The sequence below is a fragment of the Pinus tabuliformis genome, chromosome 8, assembly GCF_031772625.1.
Source record: "Pinus tabuliformis cultivar Carrire ecotype Pingquan chromosome 8, CPIR1, whole genome shotgun sequence".
Classification (NCBI taxonomy): Eukaryota; Viridiplantae; Streptophyta; class Pinopsida; order Pinales; family Pinaceae; genus Pinus; species Pinus tabuliformis.
This window is the reverse complement of record NC_142294.1, coordinates 508,668,122-508,694,524: the sequence shown is the minus strand read 5'-3', so window position 1 is coordinate 508,694,524 and position 26,403 is coordinate 508,668,122. Positions and strand designations below refer to the sequence as shown.

The 26,403-nt window shown below is 40.0% G+C and overlaps 1 protein-coding gene across 4 annotated transcripts in view; it reads left to right on the top strand.

Moving 5' to 3' along the window:
- The first annotated feature begins 1,991 nt into the window (after positions 1-1,991).
- LOC149236313 (nucleoside hydrolase 3-like) overlaps positions 1,992-26,403 on the top strand; it is a 335,414-nt gene continuing 311,002 nt past the window's right edge. For 3 of the 4 annotated variants that reach the window (XM_089372376.1, XM_089372377.1, XM_089372374.1), the window contains exon 1: positions 1,992-2,146. The gene's annotated coding sequence lies outside the window, so the exon portion shown is untranslated. The remainder of the gene's footprint in view (positions 2,147-26,403) is intronic. The other variant, XM_089372375.1, reaches the window with a different exon arrangement.

The following is a 26,403-nucleotide window of genomic DNA, read 5'->3' as shown; positions in this document are numbered from 1 at the left end:
GATACCATAAATCCTCCACCTATTGCTTTGGTTAAATTTCTTCCTCCCATCTGACATTCATTTTTGAAGGAAGGTGGGTCATCCATCGACAATAACCATTTTGTAATAATGTGCTTTTACTTAATGTTTTGGGGCATACTATATGAATCAAGGCGAGTTCCATATGATTAATTGATCTTTTGTATTCTTGTTCTCTCACTTCACCTGGGAGGTTAGTCTTTGACACTAGTCCAACGAGACCTCCTTTGAGGCCTTAGGGTTTTAAGAAGGACATTACTAGGGAGGCTATGATTGAAGTAGTGTGCCCATGGTATTCCATACTTACCACTTTTCGTCATTCCCATTATTTCATCTCTATTCTTCGGGCCGATTGTCATTGGTCATAGGGGTTGGTACCTTCTCATCCTCATCCTAGAGTCTAGAATGGAAAACTTTTCCTTAGAGGTTGATGCAACTAAAAGAAAGGTAAAAGCAAAAGAAAGCCACAATGAAAGAAATGTTAAAATTCAAAAGATAGTTAGGACAAAAATATTGTGTGTGGGTAGAAGCCTAGCATGAGCTCTATCTCCCTCATTAGCCATTGCCTAGTTCCTAGAGCACATGATGCTCCATCCGTAAAAGCTAACCATTGTATTGTCCCAACTCCGATGAGCGATAAACTGCTTTATAATTAAGGGGTAATAAATGCTAAATCTCTAAAATCAAGATTGGGCTCCTGAGCTATGCACCTAAATCAAAGTATTATCATAAAGAAGTAAAATGAACACCAGAGGGGTGAAACAAAGTAGAAGGAGAAAATGGGTAACTCAAACCTCTATGATTTCTTACTCCTTACATCTATACACTTGGGATGTTGAAACATTATTAGCTCGTCACTTGGCTTTGACACCTAGCCCTGAAGTCATGCCAACTCCATTGTCACCATCTTCACATGCACCTATAGATTGATGGGTTAACTTGGGACCTGTCACTTTCTCCTGGGAGATGGAAACACCTAATAGGGTTCTCCATCTAACCATACCTAACATAAGAGACAAAACACTTATATGGGACTTGGTTTAGTTATATATTTGAAGGTGATCATTGTGTGAAGTATTAATTGAGCCCCTAACATTAAGCATGGTTCACTATGATGCATTTGTGGTTTTTGTTACCTATTGATTGTTGATTCACACTTGATCTTGAGAGGGTTTTGTTAGGTGGTTCTCATCACATCAACATATGGCTTATTGAGGTGATTGCCCCACCTTCTTAGCAGAGCAACAAAGACACTCTATTACAAAATTAACCTAATTCTTAATAATAACTAATCAAATAATTTTTAAAAGTAATTGTATTTAGAGGTGCTCTCTAGTTCAATATGAAAAAAACTCTATTACAAAATTAACCTAATTATTAATAATAACTAATCAAATAATTTTTAAAAGTAATTGTGTTGAAAGGTGCTCTCTAGCTCAATATGAAAAAAATGTCATAATGTCTTGTTATGTAAACATTTTGACTTAATCTGATTACATAAAAATAATAAAATAAAAATTAATTAATCTTTTTATATATTAGTGCAATCTCTTAAAATATAATCTTCTTTTAAAGTGATTTTTTTTTAAATCTTTATTTACATTTAGTAGATTAAAATTAAAATAAATTTAACCTCATTTAATGCATTAATATAAACTAATAAATCAATCATAATATTCTCATTGCAATCTGTTTGGTTACATTTTTCACATTTATAAAAACTAGCATATTAAACATTGAAATTGGAACATGCTGGGTGGTTAAATCCAAACTTCAAAACAGACTCATCCATCAAATTTAACATTTTAACAGTTTTCACATCTTTAAAGTTTGGTTAATTTTTAAACTACATTGGATAGGCAATTTGCCCGGCAAATTCATTCCCTGCCCGGCCGTGATATCCATGAGATACACGTGATCTGTGAGAATAAACCAAAATTCACCATCTTTTCTGACATGACGTGTGCGCAGATAATGTTTGTCGCCTGAACACATAAAGCCACATCAATCTTTAAACTTGTCTCACAACACAAAGCCCTGTACCCACTTCTGAAGTTTTGACCGGCTCCCTTTTCAGCCTTCGGGGAGACTCGTACCCATAATCTCACATCCAGGAGAAGAATCAAAGGTGGGATCTACATTTTACTCATCTCCATAATCGTTGGATGATCAAATGTTTGATAAGTTTTTACTTTTATTTTGTTATCTCTGAATCTGCATCTTCATTTTTTCTCATAACCTCTATACTATGGCGGGGTTGCTCTGGTTGTTCTCGGCATTACTGTCATCATTCAGGTGCCACTGGATGGTTTCCTTAGAATTTAATATAATCAGTTAGCATTGGGCTGGGTAATATCTGTGAACATGGCTTTTGCTGGTGAAAAAGTATTTTTATCATCTATTCCTGTGGCAAGCATTTGTCTGTTGATAGTGATTATTTTCTCGGGCTTGAAGGTCTAGCTACCATATCGTCAACTACCCAGGAAAAGGATGTGCGGAGATTAGTTCTCGGATGAAATCACTCGGCAGTGTTCTTTGATTTTCAGTGTTGATCATGACAAACTTTCTGTCTGAACTTCTCAAAGTTCTGCTATCCTTTTCCCACAGAACTCTAGACAGGTTTCAAACGATTTGCTGCAATCCAAGCCATATTAAAATGCAACCCCGGGGATTGACACCTCTACGTCAATGATGATTGGAGTGACTTAGATATGTTGCTGAAATATGATGTTCCGAATGTTTGTGCAGGGAAACATATTGCATAATATTTATTCTGAACATTACATTTTTTTAAGCTAAATGCCAGCTATCTTGTTATGTATCTCCACTTACCCTTGAACACGAGGAGGATAGCATCGAGTTAATGTGTGATTATTTATATAAAAAATGAAGTGATCTTTCTCCAATATCGTCAACAGGACAATCTCTGATCAAAATCAGAGTGCTGGAATATTCAGTGTTCCACGGATATGTGTCCCCCACAGTTGGGTGCACGCACCCCTCGCACCTCATGCACCCGGGACGGGGATGTATTGGGAAACGTTTTTCCACATCCCCTTTTTGGGGAGACGCAGCCGGGACATTTCCCTATTGTAGGGGACGCGACTCCCCAAAAGGGGACTCCTGGGGTCTCCCCTCAAAATGGGCTATGCGACCCCTCCTTAAATTTGCTTGTAAACAATGATTTATGAGAGAGAAAACCTAGTATTTGACCATATTTCCCTACTAATGCTATGCAATTCATGGTAATGTTAAATTCTTAATGTCACTTTTATTTAAATATTTAACATTACCATGAAATGACTGAGGATGTTTGAGAGTGGTTCCGACCTCATTGGATTTCATATGGAGAAAGTAGAATTTTTAGATCTCACTTAACAATTTTTCAGGAATTTAGGATTCGATGGATTGCAATGTTTTCATTGCATTTTGTCATGTACAAGGGTATGGAATTAGTATTTAATCAAGAGCACCAAGCTCTCTGTGTACTTTAGAGTGACTTTTAGACTCATCACTCCATTGTTTTTGAGTTTTAGTTATATCAATTTTTTATTTCAGTTTTTAGTTTTCATATAGTCTATTTAGCTTAGTACTAATTAGATTCTAGAATGATAAATGATGAATTTTAATTTTAAATAAATTTAGAATCTAGAATGATGAATGATGAATTTAATTTTTAAATCAATGTAGATTCTAGAATGGTGAATAATGAATAATGAATATGGATCAGAGTATTTCATTATTGAATCTCGTGGTCTATGGATGAATCATGTATGTATTAGTAAGGATGATTGGCATGGATCAATGTATTTCATTATTTAATTCAATTATGTCTGTATCATTCTATTTATGCTTTCATTATTGAATATGAATTTGATATATATATATATATATATATATATATATATATATATATATTAAAAAGGAAAAAAGATTATATACCTCGACGTCCCCCTGTCCCCCCTAAATTTCAATAAAATTTGAGGTTACTCTCACACGTTCCCCTTGTGCGTCTCCCCATCCCGAAGTCTTAGTGGAACATTGGGAATATTCGAACCTGTTTGTGATATATTCACCCATTTTTCTCAACGGAATTCATAACAAGGTTTGTCCAAGTATGGTGTTGTTGAAAAACAATCCAATTTTATTCTAAGAACGTAACTAGCAAGTAAGATCCTGCTTTCAATGCCTTTTTAGCTATTGAGCACCATTATGGTAATAATTAGTTTCTTCATTTCGGGGTAGACTTTGTTGAATCTAATAATAATTGAACCTATGAAATATCACCTCACACTGATGATCCAAAAAGAGAGCAATGTTCATGGGCTTTTTTTGAGGGGTGACCTCTAAATGAATGGAGCTTCAATAAAATAATAATCTCTTATCTCTTGGCAAAACATCACATAGCTTCTTGCAGCTATAAATTGTGAAATTTACAAGATTGCAACAAACCAAATATTTATTTCCTAACTGTATGCAGTTTATTTGTCAACTATAAATTGATATTACGACAAATAATGATAAATTGACATTTGCAATTTTCACAAATAAAAATATGTTGCGTCATATAAAAATTGACACCATTGTTTTTGGACAATTGTCTCTGGAAAAACCTTGGAGGAAAAACTAGTTCTGCAGATGAGGGTTTTACTATTATCTTTAGCAATTTAGGAAATTACAACTAGATGCCTTTCACTGGCAATCCTTTGGCATATACTGATCTCTATTGACAAAATAATTTGGAAATAAACTATCTCTCTCTGCGAATTGATCTGGCCATCTCTCCCGATAACTCACACTTCTTGACTATTCACATTGCTTGACTGGAAATGTGTATGGCTACCTCCTTGAAATTTGTACAACCCCAAAATTACCCTCTTGCAAGTTGTCTTGCCTCCCTCTGCCTCTAAAGCCCACTTGCTCTACCTCCAGAAAATAGATCCGGCCTCTAGCAACTGAAACGTGGCTCCTCCGACAACTCGCACTAGGAAATCTGGTTACTCACACTTGCTGTAGCGACCTCCTCTACAAATGAATTTTGCCTCCTCCTCCTGTCTGCTAATCCCTCTGTCTCTAATGCTTCCCTAGCTTCAACTGCACCCTTGTTGAATACCTACAACTGGGTAGTCGAACTGCTCAACTCATAATTGATTCCTTCTCCAAGCCCTTCGACCCACTCTTATAATCTCTCGTTGGAGTCTCAACGACCACGGTTACATCTCAACCAATGGCTAAGATCAATTTGACTTCATTAATAATAGCCTCTAGAGAAAAATCAAACTTCCCCAATTAATTCACTTTAATCAACCACTTTTTCTAAGAAAATATTTTAATTGTGACTAATTAATTTAATTGAGGCATCTCCAAGTATTTTCTCGCGAAACCTTTTCTAGGTTTTGGAGATTTCGTGTTCCTTAGCTTCTTAGACATCATAGATACTAGAACACCTGTTCGCTACTACCCCAAACAAAAAAAATAAAGTAACTAACACTCCCTCTTAGCGAGGAAGGTGTTCTCCACTATACCCATCTACTCCCTGAAGTAGACAAACTTTGCCCTACCCAAGGCCTTCATGAGTATATCAGCCACCTGCTGGTCAATGGGAACATGCTATAGCTGAACTGAACGACATTGCACACAATCTCCGATTCACCAGCTGCATGCTGTAACTGAACCATCCTGTGCACCATTGTGCTACTTTGATCTCACACTGTTGATGCTCTTGCGTTGCCTCTACGCCGCTGCTATCACTGCAACTGTGTATTGATCTCTTAGAACTTGAAGATTCAAGCTTCCAAAGGGCTGCTCCCTCTGACTCTCAATCTCCCTTTAAAATAGCTGGGAAATCTCTCTGGCTGGCACTGCGCCTTGCTCTTTGCAACTGACCAATTCGCACTCCCAGCCGTGTCACTGTAACTAGCTCGGCAACTGTCTCTCAATTATTTGACTGTGCTTACCTAGCTCTACAACTATCTCTCAAGTATCTCACTTTGCCTAGTTCTGGTTTTGCAACTATTTGACTGACTGCGCCCTGCTGACACTGAACTCGTGTACTATCCATATCACGGTTGTTCCCCCTGCTACTTAACTCTTGGGCTCCTGTAGCAAAGGTAATGATCGAATTGAGGAACACCCAACAACTGGATCTGATTTATTGATCAGGCCCTCCTTAGCTAGATCTAGACCTCATGTTGCTCCTCCCTCAGATCCTTTCCGACTCGGCATACTGGAGTGTCATACTCCTCCTCCTAAGGATAATGCTGCATACATAATGAATTCATCCTCCAACCTGGTGGACAAATCCTCGATCTCTGCTAATGTTGTCATTTGCTTCCCCTTGTTGTCCTTCTTCCTCTTCAGACATTGGCTGGCGTAGTGACCAAGCTCACCATTGTTGAAAGATGTAACTAGTTTCTGTCTTCACAATTGTACCTTTATGTAAAAAGAAAAAAGAAGAAAAAGAAAAGAATATTTTCAAGCATGGGTTTCATGCTCAAAATAATTTTATTTATTATTATTTATTAGATAAGCATGTTCTTTATGTTTCTAGGTTTTGTTGAGTCAAATGAGTCAAAAAGTCCTATTTGGACCTCTTGAAAAGAAAAATGAAAAATAATTTTTTATTATGTAATTTGGGTCAAAGCCCCTCTAGATACCAAGTTGGCCTACATGATAAGTCGGCCCTGCCCCAATGGACATGTCTATTCACACCCCTTTGGACAGTATAAATAGAAGATGATATGAGCTCATTTGGACATACACTTGAAGATGTTTTTGGTTTGAGATTTCGCAGAAGTAGTGAAGTGGAGGGACGGAATTGGAAGATTCGACTTGGCATCTAGAGGTGGTTTTTATATGGTCACGGTCTTGGATGTCTCACTTTGATTTGATTTATAAGAGGAGATTTTGACTGGGTTTTCCCTAGGAAAGGGTTTTTTTCCCTGGCTAAGAGCCTATATTCTGTGTTCTTTTGTTTTTGTGATCTTCATGTTTTGCATTTGATAATTATTTAATGAAGAAAAACATAATTAATTTAAAAGGATGCCAACAAAATTGACAAATAATTATCAACCAAAGAGATCTAATAATTATTGGAAGCCTCCCAATTTCTCCACATGGTTTCAGAGTAAGGTTGGAAGAAGAATGGAAGTTTGAAGATCACTCTTTGTTGGCACTCTTGAAGAATTCATCATCATCTGAAATCTTTACTCTATTCATGATCCGAAGCTTACTTTGACAAATAAGTATTCTGAGTTATGCATCCATAGTTCTGTGATATTCATACGCATTGTGGAGCAAAAGTTTGAAACTTAAAATTCAAACCCGTGGTAACGCTTGAACTCTCTAGTAATCATATTATACATAACAATCAAAACGATCTGCATCTGATGCTAAAGAACAAAAAGTTTGAAAAGCAAAATAATCAACGGCTCGCATTAGTGACAACGCATATGTCTGTGGTCGGAGAAATTGTATTTGTCTGCGGCACATAATAATTCAGTGGACTCCCATTATTCAGATCAAGCTTGCACTCTGTAAAAAAAACTTATTTTTATGATACGTTACATTAACCATGGCAAACCGCTGGCATTTATATCTGAGGCCTAACATTCTTATATGGTTCAATTCTAAGTAGCATTGCATGTTTTAAACTCAACAGTCTCACTCTATGTTATAATGATCCATTACATCAGTGGGAAATGATTCGACATCGCATATAATTCTTTGAGACTCGTATTACACACTAATATTTGCACATCAATTATTTATGGCTTGTATCCTGTATCGTCTCTGGTGATCATGTTTGGCGTAGCTCGAGGTAACTTCACTGAATCTCACATGTCTGTGTCATGTCGATATATAGCTTGTAAGACTCGCATTAGAAGACTACACTGATTCATTGTTAGCACATTGGTGATATTATGATGACACGCGATTTTATAATAGTTCGATTTGATCTGTGGCTCGTTGAAAAGTTTTTCTGCGGCTCACTTAATCATTTATGTGACCCTCAACTCACCATATATTGCAACAGTTCGCTATAGTTTCAGTTGCCTCTCTTTTCATTATTGTTTTGATATGAATCGATTATCCCTTAGGCACCTTGACTTTACACGATGGCTTCACTTTACCTGAGAAGGACTCACTCTATGGTTTATATCCGAACTCACGCCGCGCAATGAAGGAACCGTAGTTCTGAAGTATCGTGACTTTTGGCTCGAAACATCAAGACTCTATAATCTCAAATTTCTAAATTTCGTATTCTATGGATTAATCTCTGTGACATCGACAAGTTACAAGACTTGCATTGTTGTAGATCGTATTTTTGTGGCACACTCTATCGCTCTTACTGTAAGTGGCATCGCTATTTCTTGTGATAACATTGGATCACACTCCATATTGTGGTTGGCGTCATGACATTATCACGAAACCTTGACTCTATATGATGAACGTCACCATGTTTAGAAAAGGTATATGAGGCATTTTTAAGCACCTTTATGAGGGACAATCATATACATAGGCAGAAGAACTTACTCCAACAAAGAAACTGACTAGAACCCTGAACCTGAAGAAAGTTTTAACCTTGATCGAGACTTGTAAATGATGGTAATAATATAATATCCTGGAATCGATGAAGTTCATCTCTACGCTAATGACGTTGTCTCTGCAAAAGAAGCAAGGTAAAGTTTGTAGAGGTACGTATATGCATTTCTTGTTTGTAGAAGGATCTATAATGTTGTTAAGGTCCTTTGTAATAAGTCTCAATACTTATATGACTTCTAAGGTTTGTAGTCTGCCAGGGTTTCTATATGCTAGATTGAATTAACCTTAGAAGTATAGGATTAAGCTAGAAAACCTTTACCCTAAACATGTTGTACTCTAAAGAAAGCCTCCCGTTTAAATATGAGATCTAGGGTTTGTAGATTTTACAAATTTTTGGTATCTAGGGTTTGTAATCCCTAAATTGGACTTGAATTTGAAAACCCTAAAATAGAGAAAACCCTAAATACTTTTTATTTGTTATGAAGCCCTAACTTTTGATTTCTGGGGATTGTAGATAGAATCAAGGATATGTAGTAAAACCCTAGCAAGGGTTGATGTAAAAGTGAAACCTAGGGCTTGAATGTCAAAACCCTAGGTGTAGAAGTTTCCACTCAAAGTAAAAACCCTAATAAGGGTTAGGTCATGGGATATCTAGGGTTTGCAACCAAAACCCTAGATGCACACTTTTTTGAAGTAATGATAACCCTAGATTGATAAAATCAACATCATGCTCTTGTCTTTGTATATTTTGCTTGGTTGTACTTGTCAATGAATATTGCAGGTACATAATAAAGAAAGCAAGATGAGAAGGATGAAAGATCAAATCATAGCACACTCATAATTGTTGATTGCTTGAAAATGATGAGCATAATGGAAGGAGGGAATTGAATCATTATCGCATGAATATAACAATATTAATCAACATCAAGTATAGTCTCCAAAAGAAAAGAAGGGAGTTAACAATGACAACACCAACTTGGTAAGCAAGTGCGATCCTTGGGCACTTTGATAAATGAAGGTTGATTCATATCATAAAAATGTTGATGAGAAGGTCATCATGACAAGGTAGCAGTAAGAAGATAACTTGAAGGTAAATTTCGTACAACAAGGAAATCACTTTAATAAGGAAACTATGATTAGCTTGAAGCTTGAAAAGGATCAAGATAATGCCTTCATTAAGGATGACAAGACGAAAGTGATGTGTAAGATTGATGACCTGAACCTTGTCATAAGTATTAGAACATAGCTCCATGATGTTCAAGAAGGTCAAAGTTCTCTGATGACATGATGATGCAAAATGAAGAGCCTTTGTAGCTACTACTACGATGATCTCCACTGAAAGAACAAGACAACTGATGTTAGACACATCTCCCTAGTTGAGAGGGAGCTTGGATATATTCCCTTTTATATATATCCTTCCTGAATGAGAGAGAATGATGATGGACATACTTCATGTGTCATGCACTAGGCTAGGACTAACAGTCGTATGTCTAGTGAAGGCCATGAGAAAAGAATGGGACTCGAAGGATTGGGTAAGCATCTAAGACTGGTACTCCTTGAGGATAGATGTTCCTCGAAGTTTGACCTTGACAAATGACGAATCTGTAAACCTTAAGATTGAGGCACCGAACATATCATAATGATGAGTTGTTGCACTTGTTACTGCTCAAACTACTAGGGGATCCTATAGAGCAACTACTAGGTCAAGTGGCAACAATGGAGCAATAGCCCACTGTCACCTTAGCTAAAGCTCCCCGCTCTTTACGAACTTTCATCGACGAGAGGAGTCCCTGTATGAGAAGAATCACTAGGAAAGATAGATCAATGATAGGATGTAAAGTGATTCCAAAGCCTATTGACAAGAGAGGTTCAAATGATAAGCTTACTTGCTTTAGAAGCAAGATGTATGGCTCTCTAAGAAGGAATAAGAGGATACCTGGTTTAGGGTTGAGAGGTATTTATTGATAAGAGGTGCCCTAAACCAAAGAATCCTAGAGGAATAGGGTTTCAAAGCAATCCTTGTGAAATTGGAGTCACAAGGTTGCACGACCGCAAAGAAGCCCTAGTGGACTTGAACAAGGTCGAGGGTTTAGGGTCGAACAACAAGCTAATGGACATGGCCAAGTTAGGGAGGAGAAGAGCATCAAAGGAATTAGTTTTCTCTTGAAATTTGAATGCAATGATCCTAATGAAGGCACTAACCAAAGGAAACCTAGGGAGAAAAACAGTCTTTGAGCTAGGGTTTGCAATATCTTGAGATTTCCCCGTCGGATTAGCCTCAAATTTGGAAGACCTCTCAAGAAGACCCTAGCATAGTTATTTACCGATTTTCAAGGATTTTTGATGGCTAGAAACAATTTCGTGTGATGCCCTAGGAAGCCTACTAGGGTTAGGTCTTAGAGAAAGAAAAGAGGTGAAATGGGTTTTCTTTTGATGAACACCTAGGACTAGACCAATGCCTAGCCTATTGGGAGAATGGAGTCTAATGAGATCAATGTTTAGAGAGGCTTGTTCCCAACCAAGGAGTCTTCTAGTAACTTCATATGGCTCTTGAAGCTGCAACTAGGTCACTAATAGAATTTATACTTCTTGATGCTACAATTGATGACTTATAAAGGCAAATCATGAACAATCATGTACTCCTAGGACAATAATTCACCATACTTCACAATAATCATATGAAAAATCCCTCACAAAGAATAGATTAACAACTTCGCATTAGCATTAGGGTAGCTTCACTAGCTTCATGAACGAAAATATTTCATAGATCATTACATGAGACAAAGTATAAGATAAAACGTGAAAAAGATTACTCACAAGTATAGCGAAATTATTCCAATCATCAAAGTGCAAGAAAATCGAAGCTCCAAGACAAAAGATAAGCTCTTCCAAATATCGAAATGCATTAATAATCCAATTCGTCCATCAACAAGGCTAGCGAAATTCCCAGAAGAAAAAATGATCCAAATCCTTGTGATGATCAAATGAAATGTTCATCACATTAATATATATCCTCCCTAGGGGGTTCGATTTGCCTAATTAGGCCTAATAATGCCCCAACGAATAAAATAATGTGCAAAAATAACATAACTTGGTGACAGTTCCACCAAGATAGCTCCACAATACAACAACAAGCCTCCCAAGAGGGAAAAATAGTAAATACAATAGGTCGAATGGCCATTAAGGAGGCCTAGTGGAGTCCAATGTGTGCCAACATGAATGAATGAGCTCCAAACATAGTGTTCAAGGGGTTGGCCCCTTGATATCCAAGCAAACAACTTGTGGTGTCCACAAGTGGCTATGGGGGCACAAAACATCCTCATGGGTCTCCAAATGGATCAAACAAACTTGTATCCAATCTGTAAGGGCTAGAAGAATGGTGCAAGCCGTCCCATTGTCTCTTGCGGTGAGACACTTCTTCATTTGGGCCCTGGATCAACTGCCAAGTGTGTGGTGCAAGAGTGGAGTTGGCTGGGCAACGTGGTCCAGGTGCATCATCATCGTCCAATAGGTGGAAAATGAGCAAGCCATGAGTGAAGGATCCCATGGAGTGGCAATCTGCTCTCTTGTATGGCGGAGACCCGTGGCTGTCAACACTCACCCTACAAATGCCATTATGACCCTCTGGAGGGCTTGGACCCCGTATAGGGAGACCAAACCAAAGAACCACTTGCAATCTTGTATAAGATTTAATGCGTGCCCTCACCTTCCAGTACAACCAATCATTAGTGCAATTGAGTAAATGAGCTTACAAATCATGGAACCAAGTGGACACTTCATAGTGGCATGCCCTTCCATATTGGGCTTCAGAATGTACAAGTGTCTCCAAGTCAAGAAGGAGGTTAACCAAGGACCCTATTAGGTGGTTTCAACCTCTAAGGGGGGGACATGTCCATGGTACGTCCATCAAATGGAAGGTGGTATGTGAAATAATGATGGAATGAAGTGGGGCATCAGGGGAAAGCTCCAAGCCACATGCCACAATATAAGGGTAGCTAAGATAAGGGAAGCCCACACTTGGGTATATGAGTGTAGGAGGGAGAAATTTTGGTACATGAGTTACCCTGGTCGTTGTCTTTCCACCCTTATTCATATGATTTTTGCCTTTTATAATTTTTTCTTTTGTAACCGCTCGGGGCTCTAGGGGATGAGAGCATGATGTGTAGGATGTAGCAGTGAATACTCCCTTTAGGTGTGGCAGTTCAATGCCCACCAGGGGTTGGGATAATCATCGGTTCCCAAATGATGTAAGTGGCCAATGTGAGGGGCCCTAGGAACTAGGGTGATGGCCATGATGAAAGGGGTAGAGCTCATGTTTGGCTTTTGCCCAAGCACTAAATTTGTATGTCTCGACCATCTTTTGCATTTTATGGTACATTTCCTATTAAGAGTGGCCAAATTATGATTTTTTTTTTTCTTTTAACTGCATTAACCTCTGGGGCATCGTTCCAAGCCCAACCCAATGTGTGGACAAGGGGAAGGGGTGGCTAACTCCTTATGGACCCAATGGACAAATGTGGACCCGAATGGGAAATATTCAAATATGGTGAATGGAGTTATAATGAGTGGAGGGAAGTGATGTGTATGGTGTCGAAAAGCGGGACCACGCAACCAAAATCGAGATTTCCCATGTAGTGCTACCGCTAAAGGTAGTAGCTGATAAAGGAGATCCCACAGGACTAGGATACAAGGTTAACCATCAAATTGGACAGAGGAGACAAGAGTACAAACCAAGCCCACTCTTTTCATCGAATCCCCCCACTAATCCATGCCCAAAAGCGTCCATGATAAGTAAATAAAGATATCCAACTACACAATGAAAAGCCATACCTTCAGGGTTGGAAGGCCCACTTTCAAATGTACGATCTTGACAGATGGGTGAGGGAGCATATTATTGAAAAATGTAACTAGGTTCGGTCTTCTTAATGACAGGTGTAATCATAATTTTATGTAATTGATGTAAAGAAGAAAATAAAATTATTTTGTAATGCTTGAGTCATGGGTTTCATGCTCAAGGAATTTTATTTTATAGTTAAGGCTCCAATTGTGAGCCTTTAGGGTTGGTCATCAAGTCATAAACTCTAGGGAGTAAATGTCATGTATTGAAGACATGTTACATATTGTAAAAAGTAATTTTGTTTGAGTCACTAAGACTCTAAGACCTCTTCACAAGTACTCCTTCATGTTGGCTCTCAAAAGAAGATGAATATCTTTCTAGAATGGCAAGTCGGCCTAACCCTTGGCACAAGTCGGCCTATTATTGATGGACAAACCACTATATATAGGGCAGCTCGGCCTCACCTAGGACAGAATTCGGTCAAGCATCTGAAGCAAGAAAAGAAGTGTGAGAATCACATAAGAAGAGCCTCTCTCCAAGCGAAGAAGGAAGAACTAGAAGCGAAGTTGTTTTGGGTCTGCTTTAGGGCTAATATCTATCACACGTCTGAGGAGTGGTATTATCTGCTGCAGGAGAAGCCGAGATTATCACAATCATCTTAGGAGGTAGAATTAAGGAGGAAGACTAGTCAGGAATGCAAGCCGAGTTGAAGTAGAAGAAGTCTCCATCCTAATTGAAGGGAACAAAATAGGTGGTGATACTTCCCACGTGCTGCAACTAGGGTTTCTGAAGAGGCCAAGAGTTGCAGGTCTAAAACAAGAGACCGAAAATCTGAAGGGTAGCCGAAATCCAAAGGAAAGCAAGCATATTGACTAGTGTTGACTTGGTCAAGAAGAAGAAGCAGTGAAGAAGGGTTTTGTGACTTGGTCTCGAAGAGGTTGATTGGTCAAGGGTCTTGGTCTTGGTATTCATTAATTGAAGTTTCTATAAGAAGAAGAATTCGTTTGGGTTTTCCTCTCAAGTTGGAGAGGTTTTGGCCTTAGCTGATCGGCTATAACTTGTGTCTCTTGTCTCATTATTGTTTATAGTTTGGTCGCTGTTTGATGAAGAAGAACACTATAATAATCTAAGTAAAAGAAGAGCCTAATCTAAAGAAGCAAAAAACATTCACAAGCATTTATCATTCAAGAGAAATCACCTCATTTCTATACCCTAGATTTCTCAACATGTTATCAAAGCTAAGGTGACAAATCAATGAAAGGGAATCTCATCAAGAGACACACAAGCATTCAACGATCAAATTTCGAAGGACATCAAAGCAAAGTCAAGATCTACAAAGAAGTGTCAAAACCCTAGATCGAAGAAGAAGTCTACACCAGAAGAAGTCTTGGGATCCTCAAAAGACCGTAGAGACCTTACTCAAGTTGAAGGGACCTACAAATCAAAGTATCTTGAAGACTATTCATCCAAGAGAAACAAGATCAAGGACGTTGTCATCATCTTCAAAAAGTTCCAAGGCAATCTCCCTCTCGTTGAAGCAAGGTCTTTACCCTTGAAGAAGATCATCCAAGAAGCATCAAGACATCATCAAGAAGTCATCATTGATCATCATCAACAAGGACATCATCATCAAAAGATCTAAGGTGATCTCCCCCTCTGTGGAGCCAAGGATCACTCTTGAAGAGAACTACTCTTCATCAAGAAGAAGTTTTCTAGTATCTATATCTTCATCAAAATTCACGGAAGCAACAAGTGGAAGAAGCATCCTCACAAGTAAGTATGCTTATGTCTACATCTGAATTTGTCAAAAATGTCTTTTTGCAAGGAAAGCAACAAATTGGTTGGGGCTTCAAACTTTCTTGCATGGAAGAAAAGGATAAAACAGTGCGAAACACGCATGTAAAAGAATATTGAATGAAATTGATTAACCTGGAGCAAACAGCTCAATGATAATACAAAGATATTTACAATAATAGAAACATCAGGTTTCTATGTAGAATATAGAACAAACAGTTTCATCTAAGAAACTGCTAAAAGAATAAAAATAGAAACAGCCAAAAAGACTGAGCATTACTAAATAGAGATATATTCTAATACCCTCCCTTAATGCTCAATCTATTTACAACACCAATAGACCCGCGAAATTTTACAAATTTATCAGGACCAAGAGGCTTGGTGAAAATATCGGTGGGCTGCTCTGTTGTGGGAACATAGTGCAACTGAACTGAGCCGTCTTCAACCAGCTGTCGAATGTAGTGGCAGTGAGTTTCCACATGCTTTGTTCGTTCATGAAAGACTGGATTCTTGGCAAGTTTGAGCACTCCCTGATTATCACAAAACAAAGAAGTAGGCCCTGTCTGAAAAACATGCATATCTGCAAGCATACGACGAAGCCAAACTGCCTCACAGGCTGCCGTAACGGCTCCCCGATACTCTGCTTCTGTTGAGGAGAGAGCCACTGCCTGTTGCTTCTTACTAGTCCAAGTAACAGCACCAGATCCTAGACTAAACACATACCCAGCTGTAGATTTACGGTCATCAACCGAACCGGCCCAGTCAGAGTCAGTGTAGCCACTGAGAATAGGATTGGAGCTGCGAGTATATAAGAGGCCATAATCAGAAGTACCACGCACATATCGTAGCACCCGCTTTGCTGCTATCCAATGATCAACTTTAGGAGCTGACATAAAGCGAGAAATGTAGCTTACTGCAAAACTGATGTCAGGTCTGGTAGCAGTAAGATAGATGAGACTGCCCACTAATTGCCTGAATAAAGTTTCATCCACAAGAGGAGAGGATGACTGTGCTGAAAGTTTGAGCCCTGGTTCCACAGGAGTCGTGGCCGGTTTGCAATCCTGCATTCTGAACCTTTCCACAAGATTTTTGGCATACTTGGACTGAGAAAGAAAGATCTGATTTTCAGTCTGCCACACTTCAACCCCCAGACAGTAATGAAGAAGTCCCAAGTCTGTCATCTCAAAAGTTCTGCATAGATCTTGTTTGATCCCATGGATCAAATGTCCGGAGCTGCCAGTAATGATAAGATCATCCACATAGACAACTACAAACAAGATATCATCACCAGTATGCTTGATATATAGGTTTGCATCAGATGGACTCCGCTGAAAACCCTGATCTGTCAGGTATTGATCAATTTTCATGTACCAAGCCCGAGGAGCTTGTTTCAATCCATAGATTGCTTTAACTAACCGACACACTTTCTGTTCTTGACCAACAACCTTGAATCCTGGAGGCTGCGTCATGTAGACTTCTTCTTGGAGATCACCATTTAGGAAAGCACTTTTTACATCCATCTGATGAACTTTCCAATTGAACTGAGCTGCTAGGGCAAGAACAAGCCTTATGGTACTCATCTTGGCTGTAGGAGCAAAAGTCTCCTCATAGTCGATGCCTTCCTTCTGTGAAAATCCTCGAGCCACAAGCCGAGCTTTATACTTGTCTAAGGTTCCATCAACTTTGTATTTTACTTTATGCACCCATTTGCAGCCTATGGGGTTTTTGTCTGCAGGAAGATCAGAAAGTGTCCGTGTGTGATTCTTCTGAAGACTCTGAAATTCTGCTTCCATAGCCTGTTCCCACTCAGATGTACCCTTAGCCTCTGAATATGTTTGAGGCTCAAAAATACTGTGAAGGTTAGCCATAAGAGCAAAATTGACTGTAGACTGTTGTCTGTTCTTATTCCTAGAAGTTCTACCTTCAAGGAGCTCATCATCCCGGAGATCACCTATGGTTTTAGCCCACCATTTAGGCCGAAGAGAAGAAGAACCAATATCAGGAGTAGAGGAACCAATATCAGAAGGAGGTGGAGAAGGCTCAAGAGCAATAGGGACGGCAAGAGGAGGGTTGGCTTCTGGAGGAAGCTCAGATAGAGTATTATCAAATACTGATGCTACATCATCCCTCCCATCAGGTGGACCGACTGGAAGAAGAACACTGTGAGGCTGATCCTCAGAACATTGCTGAAAGAATCCTCTGTCCTCATCAAAGACAACATCCCGACTGAAGCTAAGACGACCAGTGGCTATATCTATCAGCCTATAGGCTTTGTGATGATCACTGTACCCTGTCATCATGAGTTTCTGGCTTTTGGAATCCAACTTAGAGCGCTTAGCAGCTGGAATCCAAACATATGCAACTGAGCCAAATACTTTGAGATGACTGATCTTAGGCTTACGGCCAGACCAAACCTCTTCAGGAGTCTTCCCTGTAACAGCCTGAGTGGGTGATCTGTTAAGAAGGTAAACAGCAGTAAATACTGCTTCAGCCCAGAATCTGTTTGGAACACTCCTGTGTTGTAACATGGAACGAGCCATTTCAACAACCGTGCGGTTGCGGCGCTCGACAACACTGTTCTGCTGAGGAGTGTAGGGTGTGGTTAACTGATGTTTGATGCCATGAATATCACAGAAATTGGCAAAAGCTGAAGAACAAAATTCCCCCCCCATTGTCGGTCCTAAGAGTCATGATGTTACAGCCAGACTCTTTTTCAACTAAGGTTTTAAATTTCTGAAAGGTACTAAGTGCATCAGATTTATTTTTTAGAAAATACACCCACATCTTTCTACTGAAATCATCGACAATAAGTAAAAAATATTTGCAAGCAGTGATAGAAGCTGTATTCATAGGACCACAAATATCAGCGTGAAGTAACTGGAGTACCTTAGATGCACGCCAAGATTCTCCATTCTTGAATGAAGACTGATGTTGCTTTCCCGCTTGACAGGCGCCGCATACCCCCAACTGCTGAGTCTGAATATCAGGTAATCCTGACACAAGTCCCTCCCGGGAGAGCTGAGAGAGATACTGCATATTTAGATGCCCATATCGCTGATGCCAAAGAGTACTGATGGGAGAGACACGTGCTGCTAGAGCCACTTCTGGAGAGTCACCGGTGTCAAGTAGCCTATATAGACCATGGTCCTCTAGGCCAACAGCAACTGTTATACTAGTCTCCCTGTCAATAATAGAGCACTTGTGTGCACTGAACAAAACATCAAGCTGAGGAGAATTCCTCATAATCTGGCTGACAGACAGCAGATTAATTTCCATACCGGGAACATAGTATACATTCAGAAATATGAGTGTGCGCCCACCAGACTGAATTTGAACTGTACCTCTGCCAGCTACTGTGTACTTTTCACCTCCGCCAAATACCACGGAATCACTGAAAGGTGAGAAGTCAATAAACCAGTCACGCCTGTGAGAGAAATGGCGTGATGCACCAGAGTCAATATACCAAGCAGAAGACGGTACATGATTTGACGACCTTTTAGCCATAAAGGCATAAAAAACAGATTCTGTCTGCTCGGAATATTCCTGATTGCCTTCCAACATGAGATTGGTTAGCGAAGCCATCTGTACGTTTCCCAAGATATGGAAAAATACAAAAAATCCGGCACGGATTTCAAACGAGGATGCAGGCTGATCCAGACAGAAATTGACAGATGCTGATATAAGTATGAAAAGATTCCCAAAGAAGACTGATTTACTGTAAGAAACACAAACAAACACTAGATAGACAGAGAAGGGTTTATTTCTGTATCGAGATAGACGACTGTAAGCTTTTATCACAGTGAGCAAAGCCGGGGCTAAGACTCAGTGAAGGCTACCTGGCTTACAGAGGGCTCGACCTTAGAAAGGAATGAAAGAACTCAAGAGATTAGGATGCCAAGAAGCTCGCTGATCAAGAACACTCCCTGAGCGCAGTTTCGAAATGAACTACTGAATACAATGCTGCCTGCTTAAAAATCTTCTTTCAAGATGACTGTAGCAAATCTTAACAAATTCTGTTTTAAAAAACAATAGACTTGCATACAAAAAAAAATTTCTCAGATCTGTATCAGTGCACCAGATAAAAAAACTAGACCAAAGGATAACTGTGATGCTGGTGTGATCACTTGTACTGATGATAAACTGCGATGCTGTTCTGATCCCACTTCAAAAAAATAACTGTGATGCTATTTCTGGTCCCACCGTTTCAAATATAATCACAATATTTTTTAATTCAAATTCTGATCAAACCCGTCACTATAAACTGGAAAATAAGCGGATTTGAAAATACCTTTATGTGTTTGACGTCACTGTAGCCGTGAATCTGGAAAACCCGTGAACCACAAATACAACAAATACAAATATGGAAAAATGGACCCACATGTGCTGTCTCAGCGTCACGGTTCTGCTGATTGGTAACACATTGGCGGCACACACCACGGATATATACGTCTCAGGGATCAAATTGGCCCACAAAACAAATACGAAGATCTTAAACAATGGCCCGCGTGAGCTATCCAAGCTTCACGTTACGTCACGTCTCAGCTCCAGGTCACGTCTCAGCTACAGGTGAATACGCTTTGATAACACGCTGTTACGTCACGTCTCAGCTACAGGTGAATACGCTTTGATAACACGCGAATGACTGAGATATATCGGCGTTTGCAATATACACGGGTTTGAAAAAAAATCAGAAGTATAACGCGTGAAATAATGAACCACGGATTTTAGATATAGATCCACGGGTTTTACATAATCCACGGGTTTGATACCATAAAATCTGGAGGATCTCTGCAGTATATCGATTTGTTGAAATCGTGAGCAAATATACGCGAGAGAAATTTTTTTTTTAACTGTATCAATGTCTTTCAACAGGATTCTGTCGTTCTTCAATGTATCACCGTCACATAAAAAAACTTCACTAGAATCTGAACTTAAAAAAATGCCGTTGCGTGGTTCTGTAGAATACGAGAGCGAGAATCCTCAACCAAATGTTGACGCGGATACCCAAAACCGCTGGAAAGTGCCGTGGTTCTGTCGAACACGTGAGCGAAAATATTCAAACAAAAAACGTATTAACTTTGATTTCTGCTACCGCTTCCAGCTTTATGCACCAGATATCGTGACAGAAGAAGACTGCTGCCCCCGGATTCACAATAGCTTTCAGATCTCAGACCATGAACAAGCGTTCTTTGTAAATGGAGACGCTAACCCTTGGAGAGAAAAAAATTTCGAATGTGGCCACGATAACAAAAAAATCCAGATCCCTAAAGAGCAATTTCGAAATGAAACAAAATTTTTCAAACAGTGAAAAATTATTTCGAAAGACACCTGTGCTCTGATACCATAAAACAGTGCGAAACACGCATGTAAAAGAATATTGAATGAATTGATTAACCTGGAGCAAACAGCTCAATGATAATACAAAGATATTTACAATAATAGAAACATCAGGTTTCTATGTAGAATATAGAACAAACAGTTTCATCTAAGAAACTGCTAAAAGAATAAAAATAGAAACAACCAAAAAGACTGAGCATTACTAAATAGAGATATATTCTAATAAAGGACAGATCTAAATCTCATTGAGAATGAGGTCATGGAACATGTTAAGGGATCAATCACCAAACCACCAAAAGAATATGCTCAAGCACTTGCAAGGTTTATGAAAGGGGAAGTGAGGGCTCAAAGGATTCTCATAGAATCCATCAAGGATCCCCTCATTCCATATGTATCTAAACTCGAAACTTCAAAAGAAATATATGACAAACTTGTAGAGTTGCTTTCCATAAGCACTGCAGGAGAAGTTATCTCTCTAAGGAAAGAACTCTACAAGCTAAGGATATCAAAAGAGGAAGGAATAGCCTCATACTTTATGAGGATATCTGAGATAAGGGATCAACTTCAAGATTTGGGTGAAATAATGTATGACAAAGAGATGACTACAATAGTACTAAATGCACTGCTAGAGGAATGGGGCAACTTTACTTCAAGCATTTATGGGAAGAAAGTAGCTACTCCATTCAAGGATCTATGGTCTCTATGAAAGATTGAATAAACCAGATTGAAGGCAAAAATTAATGTAGGATCAAATGAGAAAACTCAAGCATATGTTGCTATGGCAAAGAGGAAAAGGAAGTTTGGGAAATTTGGTCCTCAAAAAAGAAATAAGAACATGGCAAAGGTTCAATGCTATAGATGTCAAGAATATGGGCATTACAATATAGATTGTCCTAAGCTCATATTATCAAAGAAGTGGAGGAAGCTGAAAAACGAAATTCAAGAAGGAAGTAAAATATATCTACTATGATTGAGATGGTCTTTCTCACCTAGGTCTTTTCAAGTTTTTGTTTTAAGTTTTTTGTTGTAAGATATGACTATCATGAGTCACTACGAAAGAATGATAGGATGCATCATGACATCATAGAGCATTAAAAGAAAGATCTCGTGACATCATCATAGAGAAGCATGAAAGATAGCTAGAATAAAAGTCTATGGCAGTCACCTATGAAAGGATATAGCTCTTGGTAACCTCATTAGAAGCATAAGTGGTACTTATGGAAAAAGAAAAAGTCATCTAGTACAAAGCTCATCATACATCAGTTAAAAGGAAACATCTGTTGGATGAGGATACTCAAGATCCTTTGTTGGAATCTTCTCAGAAGGTTCACCAATCAAAAGGAAGCAAGGGTTTCATTAAGAACTTTGTTGATTTGGGGTAGCATCGGATGTTCTCTAGCCACGAAATTTGGTGGAGAGGTTGGGGCACATGAGATCTCCAATACCCAGAAAAGGTTTGGGTGGATTCTAAACAGATCAGGAGATATTAAAATAATTAATATTTTTAATGGAGTCCCTAAGTCTAAACTTAGGGAAAATAAAATATTAATGTATATTAATATGAATCTGTGTTAGAATGGTCCAAAAAGACATGGATCAAGCCAGATCTAATCTTAGTTGTTGATTAGGGACTTAATCTTGGCCGTTGAGATGTCAACAGAAAAAGTATAAGAGGAGGTTTGAGGGGCACTTGGAGAACACACTGAGGGAGACCAGTCAGTTCAATTTCTGGAGCGGGGTTTGCTGAGAAATTGAACCAGTGGTCTGGAGAGCAGTCAAGAGGCAGCAAGTACGGAACAGAGAGACGGAAGATCAGTGCAAAAGAGGCAGACGTAGAGCCAGAGGAAGCCACACAGAGGCAGTAGAGGCTGCGTAGAGCCAAAAGGGCCTGCGTCATCCACGCAGAGGCTGCAGGAGTGACGCAAAAGCCCAAAGAGGTTGTGCAGAGCCTCAGTAGGTTGACGCAGAGGGTTTTAGGCTGTAGCAGAGGTTAGTACGGCCTACGCTGGGTTTAGGAAAGTGCTAGAAGTTTGTCTATCTGTGGGTAAGCCAGTTTGGCACCTTGTTGTACAAGAAATTTGCTGAATAATAAAATCCTCCCTTGCTGCACCGGTTTTCCCACATTGGGTTTTTCTGGGGACATTAGTCCAAAATAACTATGTCAATGTGTGCATATTTTTGTTTTTGTATTACGATGTGATATCTATAGCAGTATTTATTTTAATGTTTGTTGAAGTAATTTCATGAATAACTTATGATGAAATAAGTAGGAAAAGTAAATCAGTTGCTGCAGTGATAGAATTTTCACATGGTATCAGAGGAAGTAATCAGAGACAAAAAGGGAAAATCAGTTATGGGTCGAGACCGCGATGCAAAGGCATCCACCTCAGGGGACTCACGCAGATTTTCAGAAGATTGCACAAGAGAGAGAGATTTCGATTTCTCTATGTTCGCTTCCATGTTGGAAGAAAAAGTGGTGTGCATGACTAGTGCTACATCATCAGAAGTATGGTATATAGACAATGGAGCCTCGTGGCATATGATGGGAATCAGGGAGTGTTTCTCAGAATATCGAGAAGAGAAGATGAACTTTCAGATCACCATGGGGAACAAGGCAAAGTGTACTCCAGTAGGAAAGGGTACCATAGTTTTTCAGACAGAATCGGGAAAGCAGTTCCATGCCACAAATCTGCTGCATGTGCTAGGATTGGGGATGAACTTACTTTCCATGTCACAACTACAAGGCAAGGGCTATGACGTCTACTTCATCAAGGAAAAGGTATACATCAAACACCCGAGCTAGAAAAAGAAAGTGCAGATCGGGATCAAAAGTAATCGGTTGTACAGATTACAACTAGAATCTCCAATGGCACTAATAGGCAGTCATGGGGACAAAGACTTGAACGAACTATGGCACAGAAGGATGGGTCACTTGCACCATGGAGCTCTGAGAATTCTCAGGAGCACTGTAACAGGAGTTCCGGATCTGAGTACGGAACGAGATGATGTATGCAGGGGATGCGCTCTAGGAAAGTATGCCAAGGCGACATTTCCTAGGAGCAACCACAGGGCCAAGAGTGTACTAGGATTGATACACTCAGATATCTGCGGACCTATGTCCGTCAAAGCTCTCAGCGGTGCCGAGTATTTCCTTACTTTCATTGATGACCACTTGAGGAAAACTTGGATCTATTTTTTGAAAACCAAGGATGAGGTTTTCAGTCGATTCAAGGAGTTCAAGGCTCTAGTGGAGAATCTGACAGGTAAGAAAATAAAAGTCTTGCGCTCAGATAATGGTGGAGAATATGTCGATAAGGACTTCATTGATTTTTGCGCTAAGGAGGGCATCAGAAGAGAGTGGACAACTCCCTACAATCCAGAGCAGAATGGGGTGGCAGAAAGGAAAAACAGGACTATTGTAGAAGCAGCTAGGGCCATGCCGTATGATCAGGGTATGCCAAAATTCCTGTGGGCAGAAGCATGCAACACAACTGTCTACATTCAGAACAGGACTCCTTAGCAGGCATTAGGCAAGATTACTCCAGAGAAAGTCTTCACTGGGAAGACACCTGAAGTCAGTCATTTTAGGATATTTGGGAGTTTCGCATATTGTCGCATACCCGAAGAAAAGAGGAAGAAGCTGGATCATACTGCAGAAAAGGGGTATCTAGCAGGATATAGCGAGAACGCTAAGGCATGCAAGATCTATCTTCTAGGGTGCAAGAAGGTAGTAGTACAACGAAATGTAAAGTTCATGGAGGACAGAGCTTTCAGAAGATCTCGCGAAATGCCTTCCAAGGAGCAGTCGAAAGAGGATCCGTTGGTCATGCCTCTTCAACCAATGAAAGTGAAGAATCCTTCCTTAGATCAGGAAGATTCTCAGGATGAGGAAGAGGAGCAAACAGAAGCACCTGTTGGCAGAGGAAGAACCAGCAGAGAACTTCGTCAGATTCTACGTGATGCAGAGAACTTCATCAGAGAGCCAAGGAACAATAAAAGGGAGCAAAAACAACCAGACATGTATCGGGCGTTAGTAGCTCAGGATGGAGAGCCTGCCAGCTTCAAGGAGGCAGTTCAGAATTAGGTCTGGCTAGATGCGGTGGTGGAGGAGTATAACTCCATAATGGTAAACGATGTCTGGGAGGTGGTGTCAAGGCCTCAAGACAGATCTGTGGTAGGTTCAAGATGGATCTATAAGATCAAATATGCCACGGACGACAGTGTTGGAAAATACAAGGCCAGGTTTGTGGCTAAGGGGTATGCTCAAAAGGAAGGGATTGACTATGAGGAAACCTTCGCCCTGGTAGCCAGGTATACATCTATTAGGACTGTGATATCTCTTGCAGCCCAGATGGGATGGAAGATCCATCAGATGGATGTCAATATGGCATTTCTGAACGGGGTAATAGAAGAAGAAGTACACATTGTACAACCAGAGGGCTTTGAAACTCATGAGAAGAAGTCTCATGTATGCAGACTGAAGAAAGCCTTGTATGGGCTGAAGCAAGGACCAAGAGCGTGGTATGGTCGAATAGATGGCTACTTGCAGAAGATGGGGTTTGTTAAGAGTGACGCAGATCTGAATCTCTACTATCTGGTCGTAGAGAGCGAGCCACTTATCTTAGTATTATATGTGGATGATCTCTTCTTGACAGGATCATCCAGACTCATCGAAGACTGCAAGAGGAATCTAGCCATAGAGTTCGATATGAAGGATCTGGGACAAATGCACTATTTTCTAGGGTTGGAAGTTTGGCAGTAGAAAGGAGAAATCTTCTTTGGGCAAGAAAGGTATGCTACAGAAATTCTGAAAAGGTTCGGGATGGGAGACTGTAGACCTATGGCTACGCCAATGATCACCAATTGGAAGAAGATTGATGCATCAGAAGACAAGGATGTCGATCCCACCCTATACCGACAGCTCATAGGGTCCCTGATGTATCTAGTCAATACCAGGCTAGATATTTGCTACGCTGTCAACACCCTCAGTCAGTTCATGGTGGAACCAAAGAGGGCTCACTGGGCAGCAGCCAAGCACGTTCTCAGGTATTTACAGGGAATAGTTGATTATGGGCTCTTGTACAACAAGGGGAAGGATATCAGGTTGAGTGGATTTACTGATGCAGATTGGGCAGGAAGTTCAGTGGATCGGAAAAGTACCTCTGGGTACTGTTTCAACATTGGATCAGGAATAACCTCCTAGTGCAATAGGAAACAAAAGTCTGTGGCTCTGAACTCGTCTGAGGCAGAATATATGGTAGCAAGCACAGCTTCGTGTGAGGCCATATGGCTTAGAAAACTGCTGGTAAACCTATTCAGAAGAAATATGGAGGCAACCAGGATCATGTGTGATAATCAGAGTTGCATCAAACTCTCTGAGAATCCAGTATTTCATGATAGGTCAAAGCATATTGATATCCGGTGTCACTTTGTCAGAGATTGTGTCCAACGTGGAGCTGTACAATTCAGCTACAATCCTACAGGGGAACAAGTAGTAGATATCCTCACCATGGTCCTTGAAAAGTCAAAATTTGACTACTTTAGGGAAAAGATGGGGATGGTAAAGAACCCCTTTCAGAAGTAGTGTGTTAGCAGCACGAATGAAGAGGGAGTTGCAGTGCAGATGCAGTGTTGGGAGAAAGGACCAACAACAGCACAGATGCAGAGGGAGTTGCAGTGCAGATGCAGTGTTGGGAGAAAGGACCAACAACAACATAGATGCAGAGGAAGGTGCAGTGCGGATGCAGTGCTGGGAGAAAGGACCAGTAACTACACAGATGCAGAGGGCGTTGTCGTATAGATGCAACAGTGGCAGTGGCAGAGCCATGGGCAACGGTACAGGATGCAGAGGATGTTGGGCAGGGGGGCCGAGC